Source organism: Procambarus clarkii, chromosome 8 (assembly GCF_040958095.1).
Source record: "Procambarus clarkii isolate CNS0578487 chromosome 8, FALCON_Pclarkii_2.0, whole genome shotgun sequence".
In the NCBI taxonomy this organism is placed as follows: domain Eukaryota; kingdom Metazoa; phylum Arthropoda; class Malacostraca; order Decapoda; family Cambaridae; genus Procambarus; species Procambarus clarkii.
In genome coordinates this window covers 3451144-3463720 of record NC_091157.1, presented here as the reverse complement: position 1 = coordinate 3463720, position 12577 = coordinate 3451144, and the positions used below count along the sequence as shown (strand labels likewise).

General features: G+C 47.0%; 1 long non-coding RNA gene across 1 annotated transcript in view; it reads right to left on the bottom strand.

The window, feature by feature from the left end:
* LOC138349819 (uncharacterized) overlaps positions 1–12577 on the bottom strand; it is a 106064-nt gene that overhangs the window by 50897 nt on the left and 42590 nt on the right. The window contains exon 3 of the long non-coding RNA XR_011225398.1: positions 6–116. This is a non-coding gene — a long non-coding RNA (uncharacterized lncRNA). The remainder of the gene's footprint in view (positions 1–5; positions 117–12577) is intronic.

Genomic DNA, 12577 nt, shown 5'->3' with positions numbered 1-12577 from the left:
CTTACCCTTGTATATGTAGTACTTCTGACACCATGTATACAGTATTTCTGGCACATGAGCTTTAATGCCACTGGGTCTTGGCACAGCAAGTGTAAGTTTCCTTCTGACCTAAGGACCTGCAAAAGAAAAGATTGAGATTATCAGATTTTTATTTAAACCTTGCAGTGTGCAAATTAATTATATTACAGAGCACCACTTGGTTTCCAAACTTTAGTTATCCAAAACTTCCAGTTTCCCGATTGGGGTTGGGGAGTCGTGCTACACGAACAAAGTTCGGGTAGGAAGTGGCCCGCCAAACGTTGCGCCGGCCCATGGTGGTAGGTGGCAGATGGTCCAGTTTGCCCACTGACAGTGTCAGGCACCACCACTCTAGAATACCTTCTACCCTGTGACTTCACAGATTCATGGCCTATTATTCCTATTATTTTGAATTGTCACAAGGCTTGGAGTGTTCATTCTGTGATTTTATTTTACATATTTGCACAATCAAGAAACATCTGTGCACCATGTCGGCTCCAAATGCACGCATTGCATCAGTGATGGCTGACTGGTGGGTGGATGGATGGGGGAGCTTAGGTGGGAGGCAGTATGCGAGAGAGGGGGGAGAATTGGTGAGAGAGGGGGGAGAATTGGTGAGAGAGGGGGGGGGAGAATTAGTGAGACAGGGAGGAAAGGGGAGGTGAGGGAGAAATACTAGGAGGTAGGCAGGAAAGGAGGGGGAGGTAGGGAGAGATACTAGGAGGTAGGCAGGAAGGGAGGGTAGTAATGAGGAAGGATGAGAGAATTAGGGAGAGAGGGAAAGGCAGGCTGCACGGCTAGCAGGCTGGCAGGCTGGATGGCAAGCAGGCAGGCTGGATAGCAGGCAGGCAGGCAGGCAGGCAGGCAGGCAGGCAGGCAGGCAGGTGTTGAGGCGAAACGTGACCTTTGAGGTGGGATGTAGAGGGGCGGGAGGGTGGGGGAGGTGGGTACTCACCTAATTGTACTTGCCTAATTGTGCTTGTGGGGGTTGAGCTTTGTCTCTTTGGTCCCGCTTCTTAACGGTCAATCAACTAGTGTACAGATTCCTGAGCCTACTGGGCTCTATCATATCTACATTTGAAACTGTGTATGAGTCAGCCTTCACCACATCACTGCCTAGTGCATTCCATTTAACTACTCTGACACTGAAGAAATTCTTTCTAACTTCCCTGTGGCTCATCTGGGTACTAAGTTTCCACCTTAGGGGAGTCGGTGGTGGTGGGGGAGGGACCAGCTCACTTCCGATAAGCCTAAACCACACTCCACCCGTTACAGTAGTCAGATTTGTTTGTTAAATTCAGTACATCATCATATATATTTTTTGGCAGGTTAGCAGAGTGGGAGGCAGAAAGACAGGCTGACTGGCAGGGAGGGAGGGAGGGAGGCAGACTGACTGGCAGAAAGACAGGCTGACTGGCAGGGAGGGAGGGAGGGAGGCAGGCAGACTGGCAGGCAGGCAGACTGGCAGGCAGGCAGACTGGCAGGCAGGCAGACTGGCAGGCAGACAAGCAAGCTGGCAAGCAGGCAAGCAGACTGGGAAGCAGGCAAGCAGACTGGCAAGCACGCAGGCAGACAGGCAGGCAGACTGGCAAGCAGGCAGGCAGGCAGACTGAATGGCAGGCAGGGGCAGACAGACGGGCAGACTGGCAGGCAGGCAGACTGGATGGCAGGCAGGGAGGAATGGGTATTGAAGTGAACCGTGACCTCTGAGATGGGATGTAGGGGGGGTGGGAGGTGGGGAAGGCGTGTCAGTGGTGGGGTGGGATCGGTGGACTCCGATAAGCCTAAACCACACTTCACGCAGTGTGTTGAGCTAGATTTGTTTGTTAAATTCTGGTTGTACATCATCATATATATTTTTGGTTACAGGTTTTGTTTAGTAATATTATTAGGATAATAAAAAGTTATAAAAATACTTATTTCATGAATGCTTTATTGTATTAATCTACTAAGCTAGCCACTTTGGGGGGAGGGAGGGCAGCAGCAGTGAGGGTGTGCTCACATAGTTGTACTCATCTAATTGTGCTTGCGGGGTTGAGCTCTGGATCTTTGGTCCCACCTCTCCTGAGGGAGAAGTGGATCAGGACTTCCCTAATTGGTGAGTGCAAACAAAATACAGTGGCACCTCGACTTACGATTGCCCCTACTTATGATAATTTCGAGTTACGATGTAAATTTCATCGAAAAATGCGACTCGACATCCAATGGTATCGTCGACTAACGATATTTGTTGGTACACGTTCGAGTCAACCAAGCACGTGGTTCCCGGTCACGCGGTCCGACCTGCCTCAGTTTACTACAGCTGCCCGCTTAGTGACGATCACGCCTATATGAAATTCCGTATTTGTGGTGATTTTTTGGATTTTGAACATTAAAGTAATTATTATATATGATGCCATGAGTCCCAGGAAAGTCAGTGGTAAGGCTCAACATATGAAAACCCATGTAAGGATGACCATAGACCAGAAACAAGAGTACAGAATGTCTCTTCCTCAACAATTCACACTTTTGCTCACCGGGTGCGGGACCTCCCCACTACCTCAGGTGGGCTTAGGCGTTCCGCAGGAGCATGAGGGAGAGCGCGGTAAATTCTGAAAAGTGTATAATCTTTTCAACTTTGTCAGCTGAATTCTCGTCCTAAGATATTCAATTTGGTATCAATGTGTTCGCAATAGAATTCTCTACAGGACTAAATGCATATAAACTCCAAACGCCCGGCTTACCATCCGTAACTAACAGAGAAAGTGAGAGAAAGTTACCCGGGAGCGCACAAGAGTGATAAAATGTTTTCACTCTTTTCAGTTTTGTCAACTCAATTTTGGTCCTAGGTCTTTCATTTAGGTATCAATGTATTCGCAATGAAATTCCCTACAGGTGTATATGCATATAATATCCAAAACTGCGGCAAAATCTTCCCGAAAACGCCGCTACTGTTGCCGCACAAAGGACTCGATACCGAGTCCTCGCCGGACTTGCCCCCGTTTTACGGAGAACTCAATGCTGAGTCGTCGCCGGATGAAAGTGTTAAGAAAATGTGTGCAGCATGGGAAGAATTGCAAACCTTTGCTGAAACAACTCACCCACATCAAGCTGCAGTAAGTCGTTGCCTTAACCTATTCATTGACACTGTGATGCATCATTACAGACAAATGTTAAAACGAAGGGAAAAACAAATGTCTCTTGACAAATTTGTAGTGAGACAAACAAGCACTGAACCACAACCAGGTCCTAGTGGTATTCAGGCAAAACGTAGGAGAGAGAGTACCCCAGAGAAAACATCACTGCCTGATGTGATAATGGAAGGGGGACTCCCCTACCAAATAGTAACAACTCTCCTCCTCCCCCCTCATCACCAACTTCCAACTTGATGGCTCTTGATGGGCCATCAAGAGCCCATCATAAAGGTAAGATAAACTTAGGTAGTGTATTGTAGTTAGAAAAAAACATTGTATTCAGTATAAAATGTATTTGTATGTTAATATTTGAGGGTGGAGAACGGATTAATTCAATTCCTTTTATTTCTTATGGGAAAAATCGCTTCGACTAACGATATTTCAACTTACGATCCGTCTTTGGGAACGGATTAGCATCGTAAGTCGAGACCCCATTGTACTGTCAAATTTATGCTATAAACCTGTCGATTTTTTCCCTTAGATTCTTTATTATTTTATTTTTATTTTTTTATTTTTTTTTTCTCCATTTTTCTCCATTTCTCATTGATGAACTTACACGATAACCGACGGGTCTCATCCCCAAGGGGTTCGGAAACCAAGTGGTGCTTGGTTTCCGAACCAAGCACCATATATATATATATATATATATATATATGTATATATATGTATACAACTTTAGAACACTTTCCCACCAGGAGACTCGAACCCTAGCCAGCACAGCAGCCTTCCAGCAACTGGCATAACAGGTACGCCTTAACCCACTCCACCACCTGCTCAGACCCCCAAAGAGATGGTAATTTCGGAGTATTTATACACTCCAAAGACCACCACCTCCCAAGAGCACTAGAGCAAGTGAGGGGTCATTTTTACGTTTTTTCATCAAGTCCCTGTTAATATGGGAGAACACTGTGTCTATGCTTAAGGCACAACTCTCCTAAACACGAGAGTGAAGTATACAACTTTAGAACACTTTCCCACCAGGAGACTCGAACCCTAGCCAGCACAGCAGCCTTCCAGCAACTGGCATAACAGGTACGCCTTAACCCACTCCACCACCTGCTCAGACCCCCAAAGAGATGGTAATTTCGGAGTATTTATACACTCCAAAGACCACCACCTCCCAAGAGCACTAGAGCAAGTGAGGGGTCATTTTTACGTTTTTTCATCAAGTCCCTGTTAATATGGGAGAACACTGTGTCTATGCTTAAGGCACAACTCTCCTAAACACGAGAGTGAAGTATACAACTTTAGAACACTTTCCCACCAGGAGACTCGAACCCTAGCCAGCACAGCAGCCTTCCAGCAACTGGCATAACAGGTACGCCTTAACCCACTCCACCACCTGCTCAGACCCCCAAAGAGATGGTAATTTCGGAGTATTTATACACTCCAAAGACCACCACCTCCCAAGAGCACTAGAGCAAGTGAGGGGTCATTTTTACGTTTTTTCATCAAGTCCCTGTTAATATGGGAGAACACTGTGTCTATGCTTAAGGCACAACTCTCCTAAACACGAGAGTGAAGTATACAACTTTAGAACACTTTCCCACCAGGAGACTCGAACCCTAGCCAGCACAGCAGCCTTCCAGCAACTGGCATAACAGGTACGCCTTAACCCACTCCACCACCTGCTCAGACCCCCAAAGAGATGGTAATTTCGGAGTATTTATACACTCCAAAGACCACCACCTCCCAAGAGCACTAGAGCAAGTGAGGGGTCATTTTTACGTTTTTTCATCAAGTCCCTGTTAATATGGGAGAACACTGTGTCTATGCTTAAGGCACAACTCTCCTAAACACGAGAGTGAAGTATACAACTTTAGAACACTTTCCCACCAGGAGACTCGAACCCTAGCCAGCACAGCAGCCTTCCAGCAACTGGCATAACAGGTACGCCTTAACCCACTCCACCACCTGCTCAGACCCCCAAAGAGATGGTAATTTCGGAGTATTTATACACTCCAAAGACCACCACCTCCCAAGAGCACTAGAGCAAGTGAGGGGTCATTTTTACGTTTTTTCATCAAGTCCCTGTTAATATGGGAGAACACTGTGTCTATGCTTAAGGCACAACTCTCCTAAACACGAGAGTGAAGTATACAACTTTAGAACACTTTCCCACCAGGAGACTCGAACCCTAGCCAGCACAGCAGCCTTCCAGCAACTGGCATAACAGGTACGCCTTAACCCACTCCACCACCTGCTCAGACCCCCAAAGAGATGGTAATTTCGGAGTATTTATACACTCCAAAGACCACCACCTCCCAAGAGCACTAGAGCAAGTGAGGGGTCATTTTTACGTTTTTTCATCAAGTCCCTGTTAATATGGGAGAACACTGTGTCTATGCTTAAGGCACAACTCTCCTAAACACGAGAGTGAAGTATACAACTTTAGAACACTTTCCCACCAGGAGACTCGAACCCTAGCCAGCACAGCAGCCTTCCAGCAACTGGCATAACAGGTACGCCTTAACCCACTCCACCACCTGCTCAGACCCCCAAAGAGATGGTAATTTCGGAGTATTTATACACTCCAAAGACCACCACCTCCCAAGAGCACTAGAGCAAGTGAGGGGTCATTTTTACGTTTTTTCATCAAGTCCCTGTTAATATGGGAGAACACTGTGTCTATGCTTAAGGCACAACTCTCCTAAACACGAGAGTGAAGTATACAACTTTAGAACACTTTCCCACCAGGAGACTCGAACCCTAGCCAGCACAGCAGCCTTCCAGCAACTGGCATAACAGGTACGCCTTAACCCACTCCACCACCTGCTCAGACCCCCAAAGAGATGGTAATTTCGGAGTATTTATACACTCCAAAGACCACCACCTCCCAAGAGCACTAGAGCAAGTGAGGGGTCATTTTTACGTTTTTTCATCAAGTCCCTGTTAATATGGGAGAACACTGTGTCTATGCTTAAGGCACAACTCTCCTAAACACGAGAGTGAAGTATACAACTTTAGAACACTTTCCCACCAGGAGACTCGAACCCTAGCCAGCACAGCAGCCTTCCAGCAACTGGCATAACAGGTACGCCTTAACCCACTCCACCACCTGCTCAGACCCCCAAAGAGATGGTAATTTCGGAGTATTTATACACTCCAAAGACCACCACCTCCCAAGAGCACTAGAGCAAGTGAGGGGTCATTTTTACGTTTTTTCATCAAGTCCCTGTTAATATGGGAGAACACTGTGTCTATGCTTAAGGCACAACTCTCCTAAACACGAGAGTGAAGTATACAACTTTAGAACACTTTCCCACCAGGAGACTCGAACCCTAGCCAGCACAGCAGCCTTCCAGCAACTGGCATAACAGGTACGCCTTAACCCACTCCACCACCTGCTCAGACCCCCAAAGAGATGGTAATTTCGGAGTATTTATACACTCCAAAGACCACCACCTCCCAAGAGCACTAGAGCAAGTGAGGGGTCATTTTTACGTTTTTTCATCAAGTCCCTGTTAATATGGGAGAACACTGTGTCTATGCTTAAGGCACAACTCTCCTAAACACGAGAGTGAAGTATACAACTTTAGAACACTTTCCCACCAGGAGACTCGAACCCTAGCCAGCACAGCAGCCTTCCAGCAACTGGCATAACAGGTACGCCTTAACCCACTCCACCACCTGCTCAGACCCCCAAAGAGATGGTAATTTCGGAGTATTTATACACTCCAAAGACCACCACCTCCCAAGAGCACTAGAGCAAGTGAGGGGTCATTTTTACGTTTTTTCATCAAGTCCCTGTTAATATGGGAGAACACTGTGTCTATGCTTAAGGCACAACTCTCCTAAACACGAGAGTGAAGTATACAACTTTAGAACACTTTCCCACCAGGAGACTCGAACCCTAGCCAGCACAGCAGCCTTCCAGCAACTGGCATAACAGGTACGCCTTAACCCACTCCACCACCTGCTCAGACCCCCAAAGAGATGGTAATTTCGGAGTATTTATACACTCCAAAGACCACCACCTCCCAAGAGCACTAGAGCAAGTGAGGGGTCATTTTTACGTTTTTTCATCAAGTCCCTGTTAATATGGGAGAACACTGTGTCTATGCTTAAGGCACAACTCTCCTAAACACGAGAGTGAAGTATACAACTTTAGAACACTTTCCCACCAGGAGACTCGAACCCTAGCCAGCACAGCAGCCTTCCAGCAACTGGCATAACAGGTACGCCTTAACCCACTCCACCACCTGCTCAGACCCCCAAAGAGATGGTAATTTCGGAGTATTTATACACTCCAAAGACCACCACCTCCCAAGAGCACTAGAGCAAGTGAGGGGTCATTTTTACGTTTTTTCATCAAGTCCCTGTTAATATGGGAGAACACTGTGTCTATGCTTAAGGCACAACTCTCCTAAACACGAGAGTGAAGTATACAACTTTAGAACACTTTCCCACCAGGAGACTCGAACCCTAGCCAGCACAGCAGCCTTCCAGCAACTGGCATAACAGGTACGCCTTAACCCACTCCACCACCTGCTCAGACCCCCAAAGAGATGGTAATTTCGGAGTATTTATACACTCCAAAGACCACCACCTCCCAAGAGCACTAGAGCAAGTGAGGGGTCATTTTTACGTTTTTTCATCAAGTCCCTGTTAATATGGGAGAACACTGTGTCTATGCTTAAGGCACAACTCTCCTAAACACGAGAGTGAAGTATACAACTTTAGAACACTTTCCCACCAGGAGACTCGAACCCTAGCCAGCACAGCAGCCTTCCAGCAACTGGCATAACAGGTACGCCTTAACCCACTCCACCACCTGCTCAGACCCCCAAAGAGATGGTAATTTCGGAGTATTTATACACTCCAAAGACCACCACCTCCCAAGAGCACTAGAGCAAGTGAGGGGTCATTTTTACGTTTTTTCATCAAGTCCCTGTTAATATGGGAGAACACTGTGTCTATGCTTAAGGCACAACTCTCCTAAACACGAGAGTGAAGTATACAACTTTAGAACACTTTCCCACCAGGAGACTCGAACCCTAGCCAGCACAGCAGCCTTCCAGCAACTGGCATAACAGGTACGCCTTAACCCACTCCACCACCTGCTCAGACCCCCAAAGAGATGGTAATTTCGGAGTATTTATACACTCCAAAGACCACCACCTCCCAAGAGCACTAGAGCAAGTGAGGGGTCATTTTTACGTTTTTTCATCAAGTCCCTGTTAATATGGGAGAACACTGTGTCTATGCTTAAGGCACAACTCTCCTAAACACGAGAGTGAAGTATACAACTTTAGAACACTTTCCCACCAGGAGACTCGAACCCTAGCCAGCACAGCAGCCTTCCAGCAACTGGCATAACAGGTACGCCTTAACCCACTCCACCACCTGCTCAGACCCCCAAAGAGATGGTAATTTCGGAGTATTTATACACTCCAAAGACCACCACCTCCCAAGAGCACTAGAGCAAGTGAGGGGTCATTTTTACGTTTTTTCATCAAGTCCCTGTTAATATGGGAGAACACTGTGTCTATGCTTAAGGCACAACTCTCCTAAACACGAGAGTGAAGTATACAACTTTAGAACACTTTCCCACCAGGAGACTCGAACCCTAGCCAGCACAGCAGCCTTCCAGCAACTGGCATAACAGGTACGCCTTAACCCACTCCACCACCTGCTCAGACCCCCAAAGAGATGGTAATTTCGGAGTATTTATACACTCCAAAGACCACCACCTCCCAAGAGCACTAGAGCAAGTGAGGGGTCATTTTTACGTTTTTTCATCAAGTCCCTGTTAATATGGGAGAACACTGTGTCTATGCTTAAGGCACAACTCTCCTAAACACGAGAGTGAAGTATACAACTTTAGAACACTTTCCCACCAGGAGACTCGAACCCTAGCCAGCACAGCAGCCTTCCAGCAACTGGCATAACAGGTACGCCTTAACCCACTCCACCACCTGCTCAGACCCCCAAAGAGATGGTAATTTCGGAGTATTTATACACTCCAAAGACCACCACCTCCCAAGAGCACTAGAGCAAGTGAGGGGTCATTTTTACGTTTTTTCATCAAGTCCCTGTTAATATGGGAGAACACTGTGTCTATGCTTAAGGCACAACTCTCCTAAACACGAGAGTGAAGTATACAACTTTAGAACACTTTCCCACCAGGAGACTCGAACCCTAGCCAGCACAGCAGCCTTCCAGCAACTGGCATAACAGGTACGCCTTAACCCACTCCACCACCTGCTCAGACCCCCAAAGAGATGGTAATTTCGGAGTATTTATACACTCCAAAGACCACCACCTCCCAAGAGCACTAGAGCAAGTGAGGGGTCATTTTTACGTTTTTTCATCAAGTCCCTGTTAATATGGGAGAACACTGTGTCTATGCTTAAGGCACAACTCTCCTAAACACGAGAGTGAAGTATACAACTTTAGAACACTTTCCCACCAGGAGACTCGAACCCTAGCCAGCACAGCAGCCTTCCAGCAACTGGCATAACAGGTACGCCTTAACCCACTCCACCACCTGCTCAGACCCCCAAAGAGATGGTAATTTCGGAGTATTTATACACTCCAAAGACCACCACCTCCCAAGAGCACTAGAGCAAGTGAGGGGTCATTTTTACGTTTTTTCATCAAGTCCCTGTTAATATGGGAGAACACTGTGTCTATGCTTAAGGCACAACTCTCCTAAACACGAGAGTGAAGTATACAACTTTAGAACACTTTCCCACCAGGAGACTCGAACCCTAGCCAGCACAGCAGCCTTCCAGCAACTGGCATAACAGGTACGCCTTAACCCACTCCACCACCTGCTCAGACCCCCAAAGAGATGGTAATTTCGGAGTATTTATACACTCCAAAGACCACCACCTCCCAAGAGCACTAGAGCAAGTGAGGGGTCATTTTTACGTTTTTTCATCAAGTCCCTGTTAATATGGGAGAACACTGTGTCTATGCTTAAGGCACAACTCTCCTAAACACGAGAGTGAAGTATACAACTTTAGAACACTTTCCCACCAGGAGACTCGAACCCTAGCCAGCACAGCAGCCTTCCAGCAACTGGCATAACAGGTACGCCTTAACCCACTCCACCACCTGCTCAGACCCCCAAAGAGATGGTAATTTCGGAGTATTTATACACTCCAAAGACCACCACCTCCCAAGAGCACTAGAGCAAGTGAGGGGTCATTTTTACGTTTTTTCATCAAGTCCCTGTTAATATGGGAGAACACTGTGTCTATGCTTAAGGCACAACTCTCCTAAACACGAGAGTGAAGTATACAACTTTAGAACACTTTCCCACCAGGAGACTCGAACCCTAGCCAGCACAGCAGCCTTCCAGCAACTGGCATAACAGGTACGCCTTAACCCACTCCACCACCTGCTCAGACCCCCAAAGAGATGGTAATTTCGGAGTATTTATACACTCCAAAGACCACCACCTCCCAAGAGCACTAGAGCAAGTGAGGGGTCATTTTTACGTTTTTTCATCAAGTCCCTGTTAATATGGGAGAACACTGTGTCTATGCTTAAGGCACAACTCTCCTAAACACGAGAGTGAAGTATACAACTTTAGAACACTTTCCCACCAGGAGACTCGAACCCTAGCCAGCACAGCAGCCTTCCAGCAACTGGCATAACAGGTACGCCTTAACCCACTCCACCACCTGCTCAGACCCCCAAAGAGATGGTAATTTCGGAGTATTTATACACTCCAAAGACCACCACCTCCCAAGAGCACTAGAGCAAGTGAGGGGTCATTTTTACGTTTTTTCATCAAGTCCCTGTTAATATGGGAGAACACTGTGTCTATGCTTAAGGCACAACTCTCCTAAACACGAGAGTGAAGTATACAACTTTAGAACACTTTCCCACCAGGAGACTCGAACCCTAGCCAGCACAGCAGCCTTCCAGCAACTGGCATAACAGGTACGCCTTAACCCACTCCACCACCTGCTCAGACCCCCAAAGAGATGGTAATTTCGGAGTATTTATACACTCCAAAGACCACCACCTCCCAAGAGCACTAGAGCAAGTGAGGGGTCATTTTTACGTTTTTTCATCAAGTCCCTGTTAATATGGGAGAACACTGTGTCTATGCTTAAGGCACAACTCTCCTAAACACGAGAGTGAAGTATACAACTTTAGAACACTTTCCCACCAGGAGACTCGAACCCTAGCCAGCACAGCAGCCTTCCAGCAACTGGCATAACAGGTACGCCTTAACCCACTCCACCACCTGCTCAGACCCCCAAAGAGATGGTAATTTCGGAGTATTTATACACTCCAAAGACCACCACCTCCCAAGAGCACTAGAGCAAGTGAGGGGTCATTTTTACGTTTTTTCATCAAGTCCCTGTTAATATGCTCTCACTTGCTCTAGTGCTCTTGGGAGGTGGTGGTCTTTGGAGTGTATAAATACTCCGAAATTACCATCTCTTTGGGGGTCTGAGCAGGTGGTGGAGTGGGTTAAGGCGTACCTGTTATGCCAGTTGCTGGAAGGCTGCTGTGCTGGCTAGGGTTCGAGTCTCCTGGTGGGAAAGTGTTCTAAAGTTGTATACTTCACTCTCGTGTTTAGGAGAGTTGTGCCTTAAGCATAGACACAGTGTTCTCCCATATTAACAGGGACTTGATGAAAAAACGTAAAAATGACCCCTCACTTGCTCTAGTGCTCTTGGGAGGTGGTGGTCTTTGGAGTGTATAAATACTCCGAAATTACCATCTCTTTGGGGGTCTGAGCAGGTGGTGGAGTGGGTTAAGGCGTACCTGTTATGCCAGTTGCTGGAAGGCTGCTGTGCTGGCTAGGGTTCGAGTCTCCTGGTGGGAAAGTGTTCTAAAGTTGTATACTTCACTCTCGTGTTTAGGAGAGTTGTGCCTTAAGCATAGACACAGTGTTCTCCCATATTAACAGGGACTTGATGAAAAAACGTAAAAATGACCCCTCACTTGCTCTAGTGCTCTTGGGAGGTGGTGGTCTTTGGAGTGTATAAATACTCCGAAATTACCATCTCTTTGGGGGTCTGAGCAGGTGGTGGAGTGGGTTAAGGCGTACCTGTTATGCCAGTTGCTGGAAGGCTGCTGTGCTGGCTAGGGTTCGAGTCTCCTGGTGGGAAAGTGTTCTAAAGTTGTATACTTCACTCTCGTGTTTAGGAGAGTTGTGCCTTAAGCATAGACACAGTGTTCTCCCATATTAACAGGGACTTGATGAAAAAAACGTAAAAATGACCCCTCACTTGCTCTAGTGCTCTTGGGAGGTGGTGGTCTTTGGAGTGTATAAATACTCCGAAATTACCATCTCTTTGGGGGTCTGAGCAGGTGGTGGAGTGGGTTAAGGCGTACCTGTTATGCCAGTTGCTGGAAGGCTGCTGTGCTGGCTAGGGTTCGAGTCTCCTGGTGGGAAAGTGTTCTAAAGTTGTATA